The sequence below is a fragment of the Hyposmocoma kahamanoa genome, unplaced genomic scaffold, assembly GCF_003589595.1.
Source record: "Hyposmocoma kahamanoa isolate Upper Pololo Valley unplaced genomic scaffold, ASM358959v1 66, whole genome shotgun sequence".
Classification (NCBI taxonomy): Eukaryota; Metazoa; Arthropoda; class Insecta; order Lepidoptera; family Cosmopterigidae; genus Hyposmocoma; species Hyposmocoma kahamanoa.
In genome coordinates this window covers 7,540,973-7,560,456 of record NW_020653854.1, presented here as the reverse complement: position 1 = coordinate 7,560,456, position 19,484 = coordinate 7,540,973, and the positions used below count along the sequence as shown (strand labels likewise).

The window sequence follows — 19,484 nt, the reverse complement described above, 5'->3', positions numbered from 1 at the left end:
AAATTGATATTTAATTTATTTCCACTTGTGTATCGACTTAGTAGCAGTAAAATTCCATGTGAAAGAGTTCGTCCAAAAAAGTACTGCCACATTACCTATTTCTGCCGCCAAGCAGTATTGTGGGCATTACGGTTTTGAAGGGGGTAAGGGGTGCTGGTGAAATTATAGGCGCTCGGGCACATGTCAAGTTAGTGTTTCAGGGTGACAGGCGTAGTGGCAGCGGCCCTCAGATCTTTGCGATTGAAAGCTCTGAGTGGCACTGCAACTGTTATGGAGAGGCGTGTCGCTTACCACCAGGCCCACTTGTTCATACCGTCATTTGGTATCACTTTAAAAAACTTGGTATTTTATGGAATTCCGATGACATTACAATTATATGGTAAACTTGTTCTGATGCTGCAACTAGGACAATGTACACACTACCTAACTCTTCAACTACTTCATTTTTTATAATGCACACACTCGTAGCCCCGACACTATGACCCTTATGATAACCAGTGACGGGACGATAAAAGCGTGCGCCTGATGCTAAGCTACTTGCCTGCCCATAACAGTTGCAGTGCCACTCAGTGCTTTAAATTGCAAAGATCGGAGGGGCACTGCCACTGCGCCCGTCACCCTGAGACATAAGTTGACAAGTCCCATGTGCCTGTAATTTCACCAGCACCCTTCAAAACGTGCATTACTATGTTCCAGTTTTGAAGGTCCAAGTTATATATAGCGTTCGGGGAATAAGTCCGCAGGCAGGGAATTAAACTCTCTAGCCGCTTGCCATATAAATGTGGAAGCGAAATGCTTCGTGCGAATCCTGGGAATATCTACAACATAGGGGTGGAACCCCAACCCATGTCTAGATCCTCGATTATGGATAGGGGAAGGCGGAATCAAATTATGCAATTCCATCACACACTCTCCGTGATATAACCTGCAGAAAACCGTTAAGCAGGAAACTACTAAAGTTTCTTACCAATTGTTTATTACGTTATTATTATTCAGCCATGTCTAATTGGTCAAACATTGTTTAAATCAAAGAGGCGCTCCAATACACTTTAATGCGTACAAAAACAAAAACATTAAAAGACATACATATAAAAAGATTGAGTATGAATTACAACGGGTATCGGCATTTGATTAACTTAAACAATGTGTTCGAAGGCACTAGTACGAATGGAAATCAAATATGTTTTTACTAGTTTTTTTATCTTCTCTGTCTGTCTCGTCTGTCCTTATGTAATATATTTCTTTTGCCAAAATAACGTTGCCATTCTATTTTAAAGCCATATCTACATTACACGGGGATAAAAGTTTTCTGAACTGCAAATGTCCTTTGTAATCAATTCACCATTGAAAACAGATAATGAAAGTAAGAGCAGACGTTGGCGCAATCCAAGGCTCGTTGCCTAAGTCGGAGACACGTGGGATGCGACGGGGGCTGAAGGCAACTCGATATTTGGTATTGTCCTTAATACCAATACTATTTGTCGTTGATCGATGATTATTTCAATTAGCTGGTTAATTGTTTAATAGAGGAACTGATAATAAATCATAATAAAAGCGTCGATTGGAGTCAATTGATAGTTGTCCCTCGCAGATACGTATTTTTATAAAGATACATTACGACTTTTTTTATTGAATGGGTCGGGGGTATTTTACTATGCAAAAGTCTGTTCGTAATTAAAATTTATTACCTTATGTCCTGTGTATTATTACCTGTATTATTATTATTATTTATAATATACATAGTGGTCAATTTATAGCGCTCCAAAACTTTTTTCGGTCTAAGATATTCCAAGGATTCATTTAAAACCAACAAAATTTCGCGAAAATAAGTAATTTAGAAGTTGTATATTTTGTTAAATGTCTACTTTAGTCATATAAACCTAATATAGATTGTAAGTTAATGCACTAAATCGAATCCAATTTGCTGTGCTAGTACTATAGACATGTAGCTGTCAAGAAATGTGACTTTGAGACTAATTTTGAGATTATTCCCAAATGGTAATGTCGTTTTACACCTTTTTTTGGTGGACTCTTTCAAAGCATCGAATGATAATTTAAAATTGAAAAAAAAAATAAATAAAAAATGTTGTAGTAGAAATTTGTTAATAGTATTAAAAACTACATTGAGTATGGATAGCATACACAAAAAAAATTGCGATGTAACTATTTCAACATCTTCAGAAACGAACGTTGCATGAACTAGGTACTTAATTAAAAAATAAATTTTTCGATTTCGAAAGTTTCGATTTTTACTTCAAAAATATTTTGGACAAATGCAACTATATGAAAGGACATAACGCGGAACATACGAGTATGTTGCGTTTAAATAAAGACCTGGAAAATATTGGACTAAAAAAATTAGGCCATTATGAATTGGTCACCTTGTATATTAAATAAATTATGTTTATTATCATTATATAATAACAAAATTTCTATTATAATATTGTAATCATATAATAAAATAATGTGGCAAGCAGTTAATTCAACTGGATAGCATCTGTTTATGTAACTATGCCTCTTCTCTTATTGTTTCTTTTTGTTTGTCTGATTTGTAATGGATAGTCAGTGTTAAGCATACAAACTATAGTATTTACATATATTTATTATTATGTGGTTATATTGTTGTAATATAATATATTATGTTACATATATCATCAACCCATTTACACGTCCCACTGCATGAGACGGGTCTCCTCTCAGGCGGGGGTTTAGGTCATAGTTCGTCACGCTGGTCCCATGTGGGTGGGGACTTCACACGTCTTCCGAGGGTTGTGAACCTTCTTCGACCATGAGCGTTATATTATTAAACTCTTGATGAACTTTTATGAAGTTTGGGAGAACCTTAGAGTATTATTTATAAAAAATTCATTGGAAGGACAAAAGAAAAAGACATTTAAGGCGAAAATTTAAACTATTTTTTAGGATATAAAATCGCGTATATTTGCTATTTTAAGGAAACGTATCGGGCTATTTACTAGGGGTCTAACTAACTCCGTTCTCCGTCCAACATCCGCCCGAAATAATTACTGTTAAATAAATTAAAAGACAATGTAAAGTATGAAGCTTCATTCGCATGATGCGTCTTCCGCCAGGTCAGTAAGTCATGGCTGGTATGTTTGGAAAAATTGGTTATACGCAATTTTAGATCCGAAAAAATAGTTTCACTTACAATGTCGCACTTCACTTACAATCGCGAAAACCTAACAACACAGGTATTCGTTAAAGTCATTTAATGTCAACCTTTCAGTAACCTATTTATCGACCAATAAATATTATATATTTGGTGTTTGACGTGAAACAAGCAAACGACATGGCAAGCGTCGGAGAACGGGAGTAGGAGTCCAGGGCCGTGGGGAGTGGCACAAAAACTTGGGAGGCCTATACCCAGCAGTGAATGAAATGGCTCTATGATGAAAAAACATAATAAATTTATAATCTATTTCTACTATCAATCGTCCGTTAGTAAAAAATCTGGCCACAATGTTTTTATTTTATTCCAAAATGAAACAAATACTTTTGAGGAAAAATTATTGTCTGTTTTGAAGGTCTTGATAAAAAAAATGTTTTCGAATGAATAAATAAAGTTTTTGAGAGATCTCATCGATTTATTAGGTTTAAGCAAGAATGTATTATACTTAAAAAATTGATTAAGCCATTTAACCTCCCCTTCCCAGCAATTACCTAAGCTTTTTGACCTTTAATAAAATATTATGATACATATTATTAGAAGGCATGAGTTTATGTAAAATGTTAAGTGATAGTACACGCGAATCTTTGTGGAATAGGTCTTTTGTAATACATTATATACATGATGATATTTCTGTTATTTTGCGATATTTTATAAATTGATTCTACTTACTAATACCAATAACTTAACTAAGACCAGGGGGCCACTCTAAACTTGAAAAAAACTGTTCGTGTTGATGGACAAAATCAACATTTAAAACTTTGCGAAATCTAATGTTTTCATTATTTATACAGCAAGTAAATACGTTTATCCCATTGCGGTCACAATGAGTAATTTTAGAGGAGATTTTATCAATTTAGACTTTCTACTTCTGTAATGTTCGGGGTTTCGGCGAGATGTTCACAACCAACAGACAGCGTTTTCACAAGTAATTATTTATTACGAGTACTACAATATAAACTTACATACGACTAGACTATTTGGTATACTAAAGTTAACTGTGTCATCCTAACAAGGAGAGGGCCCTTTTATATCGTTACCAAATCCTGAGTGAGATTAAAGTACACATTTCGAGAATGTTCTTGAGAGAAAACAATATCATTAACTAATTTGTATACATATAGATTACTAAGTTGTGAACTGTCAATAGTCCTTACATGATGAGAATGGTAAACAACTAATGTTTGTTTGTACAATAATCTAAAATATTCCTACGTACATTACAATCCTCCCTCGTTAAGAAAGACAATACCATTGTTTTTCAAAAATACATAATCTTAACTTATTAACAATACATTTTCTTAACTTTATCCTTATCTTTAAATCATTATTAATTCTAATTTATTCAAAACATTATAATTAAATTTTAAACATTATAAATTCAATTTCACAATTATTTCTTAGTTCATTCAGCAACTCTACTATTCATACATTATACATCAAATTTAACAATTATCCTTAGTTTATTTTTAATTGAGCAATTCTACTACTCCTACGTAACGGTGTTTCTACATTCTCTGAACTTATATTAGATGTCGATGGAACTTCTTCAAGTTCTATATCATTTCTTGAATTTGAAACCCTTAATGTAATACAATTAGTTATTCGAGAACAACAATTTCTTGTATCTTCTAAAGCTAAATGTCTTCCTATATTTGTACAAAAGAATTTTCTTTTACAAATATATCTTACTATTTTATACACTAAATAACAAGCTAGAATTTTTAAAATTGACATTATTATATAAACAAAGTAAACATTATTAGTGACTTTACTATAAATAGATTCTTTCTCTAAGCTGGAAATTAGTTCATCAATTTTATCTAATTTATGACTTGCTATATTTAAACTTTCTAAGTCTAACTTGTCATGTGACCTCAATGGTATAAATTCAATTTTTGACATATTTTTATCTTTTATTTTCTTGCAGCAATCATCGTTTATTAAATCTAAAGAAGGTAAAAGTGAATTATGTTCACTTGTCAGACCTTTAATTTCTGTTTGAAGTATAACTTCAACTGTATACAATTTACAACTTTCTACGATTGACAAAATACCAGTATCAATTAAATCAAAATCAATTGGTTCCTTATTTCTGCAGCTCAAAGTTGCAACAGTCTTATGTGGTAGAACAAACAACCAATCATTTTCATTGTGCATTTTGTACCATTGCTCATTAATTATATAAGCTATTCTAGTATCACACTGTTGAGGTACTTTAATATTTCCAAACATTAATTCTGTTTCACAAGTAGGATTACCATGTACTGAATATAATGGTGAATTCATTTTACAAATATAACTACGATATAATTTCTTACAATGTTTCAAATCTTCGAAGTAGGCATAGTGCAATTTATTACTTGAAATCATAAAATACTTTTCTTTTGGTAATATAAACACAAAAGTGTTGTCATAATTCCTAATTGGTACAGGCATAATATTATACAATTCATAATTTGTTTGAGTTGTCAAAGGAGTTTTAATCAAAAATACAAGTTTATCATTCATGTAATATGACACTAGTTTAGTTAGTGACAACAACTCCGATACTTCACTAATCGAAAGTCTCAATGGATACTTAGTTTGCGTAGGCAAATGTGTTACGGTTTTCCTTAATTCATTTATATACTGTTCTGGTGTAATAATCATTGGATGTAAAGCATTGTTTTTTGCAAAAAGTATAGCATTTATAATTGTTGCAATTTCATTATTTACTTCTGTAGTAATTAAAATTAATAAAGACAAATGTTCGTCTATGTCTTGTTTCAAATTTACATCAAATAAAATTGTATTAACTCGCTGAGTATAACTAGAGAGAATATCTAAATTTTTATGGAAAATACGCTCATTTTTAGATAGATCCGTAAGAGTGTTATTAAAATTCGAAATCGTAGTTTTAATAACATTTGTTTGCGTTTTTAACAAAGATAAAATATCATGCTCGTGGTTATCTAAATTACTAATTGCTTCATCGTAACGCTTGGCATCGTCAACATCCAAAGTGCCAAATAACACCTTAAATATTTTTCCAATTCCATCTACATATGATCGTTTGACTCTACGAACGTTACCGATTTTACCAGTTAATTCCTTTAATACGTTCTCTTGGGTATAAAGCTGTGGAATTATTTGATTGAGTATAACAAATGACGTATCGCATAAAGAGTAGTTACTAAGTTTTTGGTGAAGACAGATTTCTTTAGTTTTGCTATAAGTTCTATCGATAATATCTATTTTCTTATGTATATCAGAAATATCTAAATAACTTATCAAAGTCCATTCACTATCATAATGATTAACTTTCCCTAAATGTTCAAAATATATACCTCCCTTTTCTATTTTACTTATATTATACGTATCTAAACTACTTGCTTGAATTCCATAGGTTATGATGAGAAGTTCAAGAATTGTAACCATGACCATCGTCATCCTGAAACAAACGCATGTTTCAGTCGGTTAGAATGGATCCTTAATTTCTTATTTTTATTGGTTTTTATTGTAACATTTACAGGAGAATTAATTTCGATTACTTCAAATGGTCCTAACCAATAAGGTGATAATTTCCTAGATTTTCTTTGCTCATTGCTCAAATATACAAAATCTCCTATCTTAAATTGAGTTTCTTTGCTTTTCTTATCATAAATCAATTTATTAGTTAATTTTGAACTTATTAGTTTATCTCGCGCTAACTGTCGAGATTTCCTAAGTTTTAATGTAAGATCGTCTAAATAATTATTATAGTAATATTTAAATTCAGGTTGTCTAACTATCGCGGTTGGTAACTTTGCTTTATTTCCGAAAATCAATTCAAAAGGTGTATACTGCGTAGATGTATGAACACTAGTATTGTATGAAAACATTGCAAAGTCTATCCATTTGTCCCAGTTTGATTGATCTTCGTTTACATAATGTTTTAAATAATCCGCCAACGTTGAGTGACTTCTTTCTAATGCTCCATTGGTTTGTGGATGATATGCTGTAGTATTTATTTTCTTCATTTTGAGTAATTTCGATATTTCTTTGATTAATGTTGAAGTAAAATCTGCTCCTTTATCTGTTAAAAGGATATCAGGTATACCAAATTTGCATACAAAGTTTCTAACAAAACAGTCTGCTATAGTTTCGGCATCATGTTGTTGCAAAGGAAAAGCTTGAGAGAATTTCGTTAAATCATCCTGAAGAGTTAGAATATATTTATTTCCACTTTCTGTTACGGGCAGAGGCCCAACTATATCTAGCGAAACTTTTTCAAAGGCTTCTGTTGAAGTTGACGTTATCTCCATAGGTTGTTTTGTCTTCTTTCTATCTAATTTGTTTTCTTGACACGAACTACAGTTTTTTACGAATTCTTTTATATCTTTTTTCATTGATTCCCATTTGTAATTTGATTTTATTTTCTTGTATGTTTTGTGAAAACCTATATGACCTGAGATTGGATTTGAGTGATTTTCTTCTAAAATACGTGGTATATCCCCTTGTTTTGGAGTCATGACCGTGTCATGAAAAATGTTGATAACAATGTCTGTATCTTGAAATAAATATCTAAGCATTGTTCTTATCTTATGCCATTTTAACTGAAAACATGAAAATCCTCCAAAATTAATTACTTCTACTTTATCTTTACATAACTCGTGTTTTAAATTTTTTAAATTTTCGAATAAGTCTTCATATGTTACATGGTCCCAATAGTTGATTCTAGGGAACATAAAATATAGACAGTTCTTTTCTGGATCTTCTAACTTCAAGACATCATATTGTTTAGGTTTGTATGACTTCAGTTTTTCTATGTAGTATTCGTATTTAGAATTATATTTGTCGTCTAAATCGCAAGATGAAAATATTACTCTGTTTGAGTTTTTTGGTAATGAGTTATTGGTCTCATTCAATTTATTAAATAAAATAGGTTTCCTTTCCATCTCCTTTAAAAATGTTGCATAAGTTTGTGTACTTCTTGTCACGGCTCGAATATTGCCTTCCTCGTCCGGTTTTATTCTACTCAATGCGTCCGCGTTTTGATTTAATTTCCCTTGTTTGTAGATTATTTCGTAATCATATTCTTCTAAAAGAAGTCTCCATCTTACTAGTCTGGATCCTGGGTCTTTTACATTCATTAACCATGTTAAAGGTTTATGATCTGTGATAATACGAAATTTGCGCCCATAAAGATACGGTCTAAAATGTTTTACCGACCACACGATTGCTAATAACTCTTTTTCTGTTGTAGAATAGTTTACTTCGCTCTTGTTTAAAACTCTACTTGCATAAGCAATAGGAAGATCATTCGGTGATTGTCCTTGTGATAAAACACTTCCTATAGCATAATTACTCGCATCCGTAGTTAGATTGAATGTTTCTGAGAAATCGGGATACTGTAATATTGGCTCCTCACATAATTTTGACTTCAAGATTTCGAATGAATTTTGTTGTAAACTTGTCCAATTAAAAGGTTCATTTTTCTTTAGTAACTTTGTTAATGGTTGACTAAGTTCGCTAAAATTGTCTATAAACCTCCGATAATATCCCGCTAATCCTAGAAAACCTTTGATGTCTTTTGGGTTTTTAGGTACTGGATAATTTTTAACTGCTTCTATCTTCTTTGGATCTGGTTTAACTCCGTTTTGAGTGATCAAGTGACCTAAATACATTACTTCAGTTTTCAAAAATTCGCACTTGTCTGGTTGTAGTTTCAAATTATTTTCATTCAATTTGTCAAATACTTCCTTCAGTTTTGTGTTATGATCTTGTAGTGAATTTCCATAAATGACAATATCATCAAGATATACAAAGCATTTTATTCCTTGTAAGCCAGTAAGAACGTTATTCATCAACCTTTGGAACGTTGCTGGTGCATTTTTTAATCCAAAAGGCATACGTGTATATTCGTAGTGACCTAACGGAACGCTGAATGCTGTTTTTGCTTGATCTCTTGGGTCTACTTTGATTTGATGGAACCCAGAGGCTAGATCTAAAGTCGTAAAATATTTGCTGTGACCAAGTTGATCTAAAATGTCATTTATTTGTGGTAATGGATATACATCACCTATACTAATCTCATTTAGCTTTCTGTAATCAATGACAAGTCTCCATTTTTTCTTGCCAGATGCATCCATTTTCTTTGGTACTACCCATACTGGTGAATTCCAAGGACTATTCGAGGGTTTGATTATGTTATCCTTCAAAAGTTTTCCTATTTGTTCATTAACTTCTTCTTTAAGAGCTTCTGGATATCTATATGACTTCGTATTGATTGGTATATTACTACTTGTTGGAATTTCGTGCATCACGGTGCTTGTACATGTTAATTTGTCACCTTCTAAGTGAAAAATGTTGTTATATTCTTTACATAACGCTATCAGTGATTTCTTTTCTTCGTCATTTAAATGTTCTATTCTCAATGCTTGTTCTAATTTTACTAAACGATCCTTTTCAAACGATGTATCATTAACACATTTGTTTATTTTTACAATCTCATTACGTCCTATATCCTCTAATGGTTCTATTTTGATTCTCACATTCCTTATCTTAATTTCCTTTTCCGTAGTATTCAAACATACTGATAATGCTTTCTTATTTTGAACTTTGACTATGCTTGGGCATAAATAAACACCTTCTAATAATTTTGTGTTCTCTGGAATTATTCCTTCATCTAATTCTGAATTTATTATATTCACTGATATTACTTTCTCACATCTTGGTTCTATTACAACATAATAATTATCATCTTCTTTATTATCTTTATAATCTTCTTTGTTATCCTTATATTCTTCTTTACTATCTTTATATTTTTCTTTAATATCATCATTATTATTTTTTCTTTCAATTGTCTTTTCTTCACGCTTATTTAAATGATTATTTTCCTTTTTATTTCTTAATTTCTTCCTATTTTTACTTTTCGAATTTTTACTTACTTTCATTTTCTCACAATGTAAGTCATCTTCAAATGATTTTAGTATCACGCAATCGCTACCGAATTCTGAATCCACATCGAATTCTGGTTCCTTCAAAATTTTATTATTATAATCTATTTCGAAACGATGTCCTAACATCTCCATTATACCATTCCGATAATCTATTATAGCATGAGTCTTTTGCATGAAATCACTACCTATGACACCTTCGCATTCAATAGGAAAGTTACCAGGGACCAATAAAACGGTATGGACAACTCGTTTTTCGCCTATATGGAATGTCAGATGTGAGTACCCTAAGGTCTCGATAGGTGTTGCATCATTATCTATTCCTTTCAATTTTAATTTATTGTCTTCATGTACCAAAGTATCTTCCTTTAATTCGTTTATCTTTACTAAAGTAACTTCTGCTCCGGTATCGATTAAAAATTTTCCTTTTCCTAATTTCAATTCCGTCATATCTAAATTTATATAACAAGAAATTCCGTTATCTATCAACATTACTCGACCTGAATCTTTTACATGGTCCTCTGACTGGCCGCCGTCTTTGGACCTGTGGAGTTTAAAGACTCCTGAGATGGCTCAACCATTCTAGAATTGTTTCTATTTCCTGAGTTGAATCTCTGAAAATTATTTTTACTATTGTTTTTGTAATTCTGACTATAATTGTTAGGCAAAGCAGGACCTCTGTTGTTGGTATTTTGTTTATGCCAACAATCGCGTGCCATATGTCCTTTTTTATTACAATTAAAACATACAGGGATTTTGTCCGTTTGCATTGATCTTATTACTGGATTCTTCCTACATTGAAAAGCTAAATGTCCTAGGGCTTGACAATGAGTACACCTTTTTTGTCTTTGATCGAAATGCCTTGATGTCATTTCTTGTCTAGACTTCATTTCTTGCTCTTCAGATATTGCTATTGAAACTGCTTCTTCGAAAGTTGCTGGTTTTTGCGACTTTAAAAGAATATGTAGTTGAGGGTTAAGCCCACTTATAAAAATGTTTAAAGCTTGGTTTTTTAATAACTCAGTATTTGCATTACGAGCTTCTTTACTTAGTTTTGGATCAAGAGATTTGATTAATTTTATATAGCAATTTTCAATTCGATTTGAGTAACTTGAAATGGATTCGTTGTGACCTTGTCTACAAGAGTTTAATTCAAGCTGCCATTGAGCAAATGTCCGTCGTTCAGAATGATTCTCTAAAAGATGTTGTTTGAGATCTTCCCACGAATTAAATGATCTATTTAATAAAGTCGATCGAACATTTCCTTTAATTTTTGATAAAATTACTGACACAAATGCGACTCTGTAGTTAGGATGTAAGAGTCTATACGCGTTGTTGCAATTGTCTATGAACACATGTAGATTTGCCTTGTTACCATCGTATTCGTTGAGCATTCGTTCTGCGAGGCCTATTTCTATATAAGTTTCAGTACTCGTGGCCATTTTTAAATTATACTACTTAATATACCTTACACAGGACAGTAAAAAATTAATTAATATACCTAGTTATGGAGTCTTGTCGTCCGCTAAATCTTCTTGATGTAGGTGGCAGCGGTGATAACCAATGTTATCGAAGAACCGTGGACACTAACCGTAGATGGACCTCAGTATGCAGGAGACAACGGTAATAACCGATGTTATTGAAGAACCGTGGATACTGCTGCTGGACCCCAGTGGTCAACTCGTTTCGTTACTTGTAAGGGCTTCACCGAAGTGAGCTGGCTGCTTGTCGTACAATTGTAGAGTAGTGTAGACGAACTACTACGTGATCGCGCCTTTTAACACTCGCGAACTTACGCTTAAATACTCGAAACACTGCACGAAGAACTCGCGATTTTTCCCGTCGTCAGGATTCGATCCTACACTTCTGACACCAATTATGTAATGTTCGGGGTTTCGGCGAGATGTTCACAACCAACAGACAGCGTTTTCACAAGTAATTATTTATTACGAGTACTACAATATAAACTTACATACGACTAGACTATTTGGTATACTAAAGTTAACTGTGTCATCCTAACAAGGAGAGGGCCCTTTTATATCGTTACCAAATCCTGAGTGAGATTAAAGTACACATTTCGAGAATGTTCTTGAGAGAAAACAATATCATTAACTAATTTGTATACATATAGATTACTAAGTTGTGAACTGTCAATAGTCCTTACATGATGAGAATGGTAAACAACTAATGTTTGTTTGTACAATAATCTAAAATATTCCTACGTACATTACACTTCTATAGTAAATCTTACACCAAGCATGCCATTTGAATAGGAAGTGTTTTAAGCTATTGTAGTTCCTATGCGTAAAGGTACAGTGGTGATGTTAGTGTGCAATGAAACTAATTTTGTGGGTTCTATTGTAGAACGCACCGATGGCCGCGATAGTTCTGTACGAATGAGGGTTTAAGTAGTATATGGCAGTAAGTACATTATGTAGGAAATACCATGATTGCTACACTATTAAGTCGTAACGTCTCTATGGGCTCATAAGTAGGATGTATTGCGTAAACTAGTACCTTGTGCATTTGGAAATAAGAAGATATTAGGTGTAGGAAAACAATGTAGGGATATTTGCATGAAGGATTTTTTTTACAAAACTGAGGATATGTGAAATGCGTACATTGCCCAATGACCGGCCGGCCCAATACTCTGTTTAGAGGAGATTAGTTCCTGTTACTTACAGGTTAGATTTTAAAATACAGATTGATACCTATACGATTTGTTGTTGCGTTAACATTGTGTTTAGAATTCTTTTCCCATGACTAATTCAGAGAGTTTTCTGATGTTATTCGAAATTTCGTATTTTTTGCAATTGCAAAGGTCAGTTTTAAAAATGTTATTACAATACAATACTATATAAATATTCTTTATTGCACACAAGAACAAACAAAAGACAGTACAACAGGCGGCCTTATTGCTAGATGGTAATCTTTCCCAGGCAACCTACGTGTTACAGGATAAACTTCAAGATTATTATAATTAATTGAAGGCGCAACAAATGCTCACTAAATACGAATTTAATAAGTACACAATATATTGCTCTTAAACAAACAAAAAAACTATAAAATACTTCAATAAAGTAAAAATATTTTTAGTTAATTTTATTTAGTAAGAAAGTAGCAAGTAATCTTATATGGCAGTTTCAGGATCGGATAGGTACATTTTGTAAATTGTTTCGGTTTTTGGAGATTTGGGCAACGCTAATGGTGTAATGGAAATTCTCTAGTTCGATAGCCGGTAACTAGTGAAATTGCTGACACATTATTTCAGATTGAATATCAATCGTTTTCCAGCCATCTTAACACTACTTTTACGACATGGAAAATAAAAATCCGGCACAATATAAATCAAGGTTATTGTACATTAATTTGCTTTCCGTTAAGATAAACCCATACATAATGTAGTTTTTATATTCGCGTGTCTGTCGGCGTAAGTTGTTTTTCTTCTTGAATTCACATCTTACTAAAAGAGAAATTTTATTAGATCATCTTGTAGAACAATAATAACCCATCGTGTCGGTTGTAACCTTTGCATCATCCTGTGCCGTGACGAATGGATTTTACACAAAATTTGATAAAGTATGAAATTTATTCATCGATGTAGTAAATGGCACAAAAATCTTTTTTCATTATAACGATTGTTCTAAGTTGTACTGGCAGTTGTGTGTCACGGTCCTGTTTTTATACAAAGGTTTTTTTTAATCTGTGTCCAAATCAAGGTGTTTTGCACTAAAATATGATATGGTAGGTATATGTGCAACTGCAGACTTTCATTCGTACTTCAATCACACCAATTATGTAGTCTTAACCTAGGGAACTACATGGATTACGGGTATTAAAGCGACGGAATTTACTTTACCGGGCATTATCCTGAACCCCAGACCAGAGCTAATTTAGAAAAGTTCATTTCCCAAATTAGTCCTACCGGGAATCAAACCTCCTTATCCAACGCCCACACTTTACACCTAACACCTAACACCGAAACCGTCAACAATATAGGTATTGTAAACGGTATCCGATTGAGTTTATTATCTCTTATTTTTGTTTTTCAATACTTTTATAAATAAAAAATTTTGCTCCGAGAAGTACAGCGCACAAGATATTATAGTTTTACACTGACGTCATAACACAAATAAATATACAGGGTGTAATTGTTTACGGCACGCTTGTGCCGTATATATAAAATATATTAAAAACCTTTAAACTGATATCGGAAGTACGTTACGTAATTACTAAAACAGCATTAATAACTTTTTAAAATAAAACTCAAAATACATCTCTTGTGTTTACGGAATAATCGCCAGGGCACACTCAACAATTACAACCTGTATATCCAGACTTCATACAAAATATTTGCACTTTCATATTCAATCGCTCTAACATGTATTTAAGGCTATTTAAAAACACTTCCATGTCTATTCTTCAATTAAAAACATTATTTTACATAAGTACATATGTATATAAAAATATAACAAAAATTAATACTATAGAGTAACAGAAAGAGTGACCGAAACAAACAGTAAAACTTCAAAAGGCTCTAAAGACCAAACCTAAGATAGCAATAACTACTTAATTAATAGTACGGGTTATTAAAATATTATAGTGTTTTTGAGAATGAAAAATTGTTATGAAACAACGTTCATTGTATTTTTTCATTTCATTTCCGCATTATGGTGATGTCTTGCAGAAGCCCTTTCAGGACAAAACTACTAAAGTAAGTTCACAAGCCTTTGCTTATCACTTTATACTATAAAATCGCCTTTCGTTTACTGAAAAAGTTTTTAAGTCTTATTATTATTACACACGTAATGTCGACTAATCCCTATCCAATTACAGGTATCTGATACCTACTTACATTTTAGTAAACTTCGATAGGGCTTCCTTATGTGGCTTCATTTAAGGCGTCCAAATGCTCACAATTCACTTCACTTATAAACAACACGAAAAGTTTGATGTAACTGGCCGGTAAAGTAACAGTTGTTATTGTTTGGCAATTACAATAACGGTAAAGAAATAAAAAACTCGCGTCGTTCAGTGTTCGTATTTCGAATGTTTTTAAAACAAAAAGACGGTTTGGTATCGAATGTCTTTTGTTTCAGGATTTCGATTCTTTAATTCGTTGGAAGGGTTGAGTGCGGGCGCAGGCCTGAGTGCGCAAACGGATGTGCTAGGGTACCGGCCGACCGACTGTTGCGCTCGCCAGCTTCAGAGCTGCGCTCGACTCGATTGTTTATTTTATCGACGTTGCTGGTTATGGTTTCAGTTTTGTTTCTTACAGCTTAGCGTGCTGATAGTGGAGGAAGTTATATTGTTTTAGCACTAGGTACTTATTAACACTAAGGTTACTTTTGCATCTTATTTGATACGCAACGTTTCATTATGTGCTTTTTGCACCTTAGCTCTTTTGATATAAGGTTTACTTTTTGAGTGTATTTTGAATTGAATATATTACCAGATTCTTTGTAATACATTTGAGAGGACATATTATTTTTAAACAAAAGTACAATAACCATTCAATAAAACCTATCTTATGTAAAAACTTACCCGCATAAAATGTACCCATGGAATAATAGGTAAATTGCGCCTATTTTGTAATCAATAAAAGAGACGAAATTGTGCTCTAAACATTGTATGGTGATTTATTGCTTAGTTTATTTACTTATCGATAAACAATATCGACTTTTAAGCTAACTAACAACGTGACTCACCTCGCGTCTCAACGCCAACAACAAAACGCGGTCGAAGAGCAAAATGACGTAAGCGACCGGCACACGGTCGACAAAAACGCTTTACCTCAGCCGAGGGCCAAACTTCGCCACAAAAAAGCCCCTCAGAGCGCCTGGCGTTTACGACTGCTTCGAAATCTGAACAACTGCCGAACAATGAACTTGCACAGGCGAACTAGACCAAACAGTGCGAGGTAAAACACTTTTGTATATAGAACAAGTTCGTTCGGAAAAGAATGGTTCTTTTGTTTGTGTGCAAGAAATGCACGTAGGAGGACGCCCACGCACACATGTAACTGTTCACTTATTGGAACACTCGAAACGATAGTCTATGCCTAAATTCACGATTAATAAAATTGTTGGCACGGTTAATCGCAGCTAGAGTTAGACAAACTGTCAAAATTCTTTGTTGAAAATTGTGCCTTACGTGAATCGTATAGGGTTTACATTTGAAGTTTACATATTTTGTACGGTTTGACGTGTTCGAAGAATACCACTTTGCGCTGCTGTTCGCGCCAGACCCGTGACCATAACGCGTTTTTTTTGCGGCAAAAACAGTTTTTTTAATTATATCAATTTTATTACTTCAGTTTTTTATTGTCAATTAATATAGTAAAGATTTTTATTTCATCTCGCATAGATACACGCGAGATGAAACCTTGTACAGGCCTCGAGGTCATGAAATCAAGAACGTTATGTGTGAGACGTGAAGATTCGCAACTTTTGTATTGAAATGATTATATTCGTACGCGTACGTCATGGTGCTTTGTTGGCAAACGAAACCAGGTATCATATGACAATGTGGTCGTTTTGCATGTCGTACACCTTACAGTTACGTTTATTCCGTTAGCTTAAAATTGTTACTAAACAGGAAAAGGAAAATTATTTGTAGAACGTTTTTTTCGTATGTAAGACATCAACGAGACCAAAGACTTCAACCTACCATAGATAATGAACGTTCACAAAAACTAAGGGCGCTTTCAAACTAGATGCTTGTAGAAGTACCACAAACGCGCCACTGCAGTCATGCTTCTAATATTGTAAGAAAATAAAGCGTGTAACACAGAGAGAGCGGGTGCGGGTCGGGAGCGCGGCGGGTTTAATTAATTAATCAAAAACTACAATATTTACACTGCTGGATTCCCACGCAGAGGTCCAGGGTTCGATTCCTGGGCCGGAAGAAATATTCATATGATCTACATTTATTTCACTCGTGAGTTTGGATGTAATTTGTGGTTGTCTATATTGTTGTTGTGTGTCCATAGCACCCGCGACACAAAGTTTGCCTAGTACGGGGCTATGTCTGTGTGTGTTGTTTATTATTTGTTAAATTTATGTTTACACAATTAACAAAATAGCGAACTGTGAACAACACAACACACACACATGTAAATTACTTCGCATCTGCGTCCGATATCTTGGACGTTTCGACAACGAACAAAATGAAGTGTTGCGCCGGCACCGCAAGTCAATGGAATGGAATACAGTGTTTGTATTGAAATCCGCATCTAGTACGCTGGTACATAGATCTGCCATCTTTGCATAAACAAGGTAATAGACGTTTTACCGAAATTGAGTTATTAACATATGTATGTGGAATCAGCAAACCGAGATCTTCAACCCCCTCTAGTCGGTTTTTAATATCTTATTTAGTTTCAGTTTCATAGTTAAGGAAAATCAGCGTAATTAACGTTGTTCAAAGAAAAAAGAAAACTTCAGGTGTCAATATCTCGAAAGTTACCAAAATGCCAATGAGTTGTTTATGACAAGAAGGGCAGAGACATCGTTGAGCGAGACATTTTCTTCAAATTTTCAACATTCTCTCCGAAAATACTAAGATGTCACATTCTGGAGTTAAAAGTTTTAAGTTGAATTACATCTATTTGCCAAGTTTTATTGGATCCGGTTGCTGGAAAGTGGAAACCTGATTCATCCCCTAGTTTGCCACCCTTAGAGATGGAATATTTACAACTTACTTTTAATACTGAGGTGCCCTCTTTCCAACAAAGAAGAAGAATCATCAAAATCGGTTCACAAATAAATAAAATAAAAGAGTAAATGCGTAATACATACAAAAAAATACAGTCGAATCAAGCACCTCCTTCTTTTTTTGAAGTCGGTTAAAAATACTAAGTCTATTACACGTCGCATTCTGAGGAGGAGCCAGCAACTGTCAATTAATTCTTAAAAAAAAAACAGATACCTTTCCTTTTACAAAACATTTCTTCAACAACGTAGGCGTAAACGACGGAAATTATTTAGGATTATGGTCGTAAATTAAACGCCTTTGAATAAGTTATAAATTAAATGAAATGATTACTTTAGTATTTGACCTTTTATCAATAAAGCTGCATAATGATGACATAAATTAATACTTGGGTTCAAGAATTTATTAAAGAAAATATTTCTATTACTAATCAGTGAATCACTCAGTGTACAGTCAAGAGCACATCAAGCTTGACACTTTGGACCGTTTTTATCGTAAGCGGCATAGAGTTGGATAAGTGTCACACTTCACATGCTCTTGATTATATACATACAGACTTCTAATATTATGGTTGATTAATTTTAATCTCAATACAGAGTACTAAAAAAACCGACCTCAAAAGCCACTCATCCCCTAGTTTGCCATCCCTAGAGTGGCCAGCTCGATTATGTGATTTAACACCGCTGGATTATTTTTTATGAGGTTATCTTAAAGACAGAGTCTAACGGAGCCAATCGAATCGATTGCAGCCTTAAAACTCAAAATCCGTGAAGTGATTAACGAAATAGACCCACCATTTTGTCAAAAGGTGGTTAAAAACTTTGATGAAAGAATCGACATCTGTAATTGTGGTCGTGGTGGACATATATCAGATATCATTTTTCATGAATGAAAAATGAATAATTGCCAAAAAAATTTGAATAATTGTCATCTAAATTTATTATTTTATTTTGATTTACAAAACAGAGTTCTTGTTGAAAAACCCGTTATATATATTTCTAACTATACGTTATAATAAGGCAGACAATTTTATATAACTATAACAAAGTAAAAAAAAATTACTTACATATAATTTAACTTTATTGAATATCACGATGTTTTACTACTATGATATTCAATTATTTTTGTGCAAATTACATATAAGTTATATAAATTCTTTATTGCAAAAAGACACGTAAAACACATGTTACAAAGGACGTATACAAAGGTGAGCTTATCTCTACAAGACATTTCTTCTAGCCAACCCTAGCCGTAAAAATGAAGACAACTTTACTCTACTTATAATTATTAATGAACCGACTTCAAAAGAGGAGGAGGTTCTCAATTCGACTGTACGTTTTATTTGTATGTATGTTACGCGATAACTCCGGTATTTGTGAACCGATTTTGATGATTCTTTTTTTGTTGGAAAGAGGGTACCTCATTTAATTTTGAAGAAATGCCACTTCTAAGGGTGGCTGTTCACACATGAAGATTCGTGCGTCTGTGCGTCTGTGCGTCTGTGCGCCTGTGCGCCTGTGCGTCTGTGCGTCTGTGCGTGTGTGCGTGTGTGCGTGTGTGCGTGTGTGCGTGTGTGCGTCTGTGCGTGTGTGCGTGTGTGCGTGCGTGCGTGCGCGCGTGTGTGTGTGTGTGTGTGTGTGTGTGTGTGTGTGTGTGTGTGTGTG

The 19,484-nt window shown here is 33.5% G+C and overlaps 1 protein-coding gene across 2 annotated transcripts in view; it reads right to left on the bottom strand.

Moving 5' to 3' along the window:
* The window catches only part of LOC113232009 (dentin sialophosphoprotein-like), a 144,031-nt gene that overhangs the window by 55,004 nt on the left and 69,543 nt on the right, over nucleotides 1-19,484 (bottom strand). Inside the window, exon 1 of one of the 2 annotated variants that reach the window (XM_026466629.1) lies at nucleotides 14,963-15,284. The exons of the other annotated variant lie outside the window; for it this stretch is intronic. The gene's annotated coding sequence lies outside the window, so the exon portion shown is untranslated. Of the gene's footprint in view, nucleotides 1-14,962; nucleotides 15,285-19,484 lie in introns of those variants that run through there. 2 annotated transcript variants of the gene reach the window in all.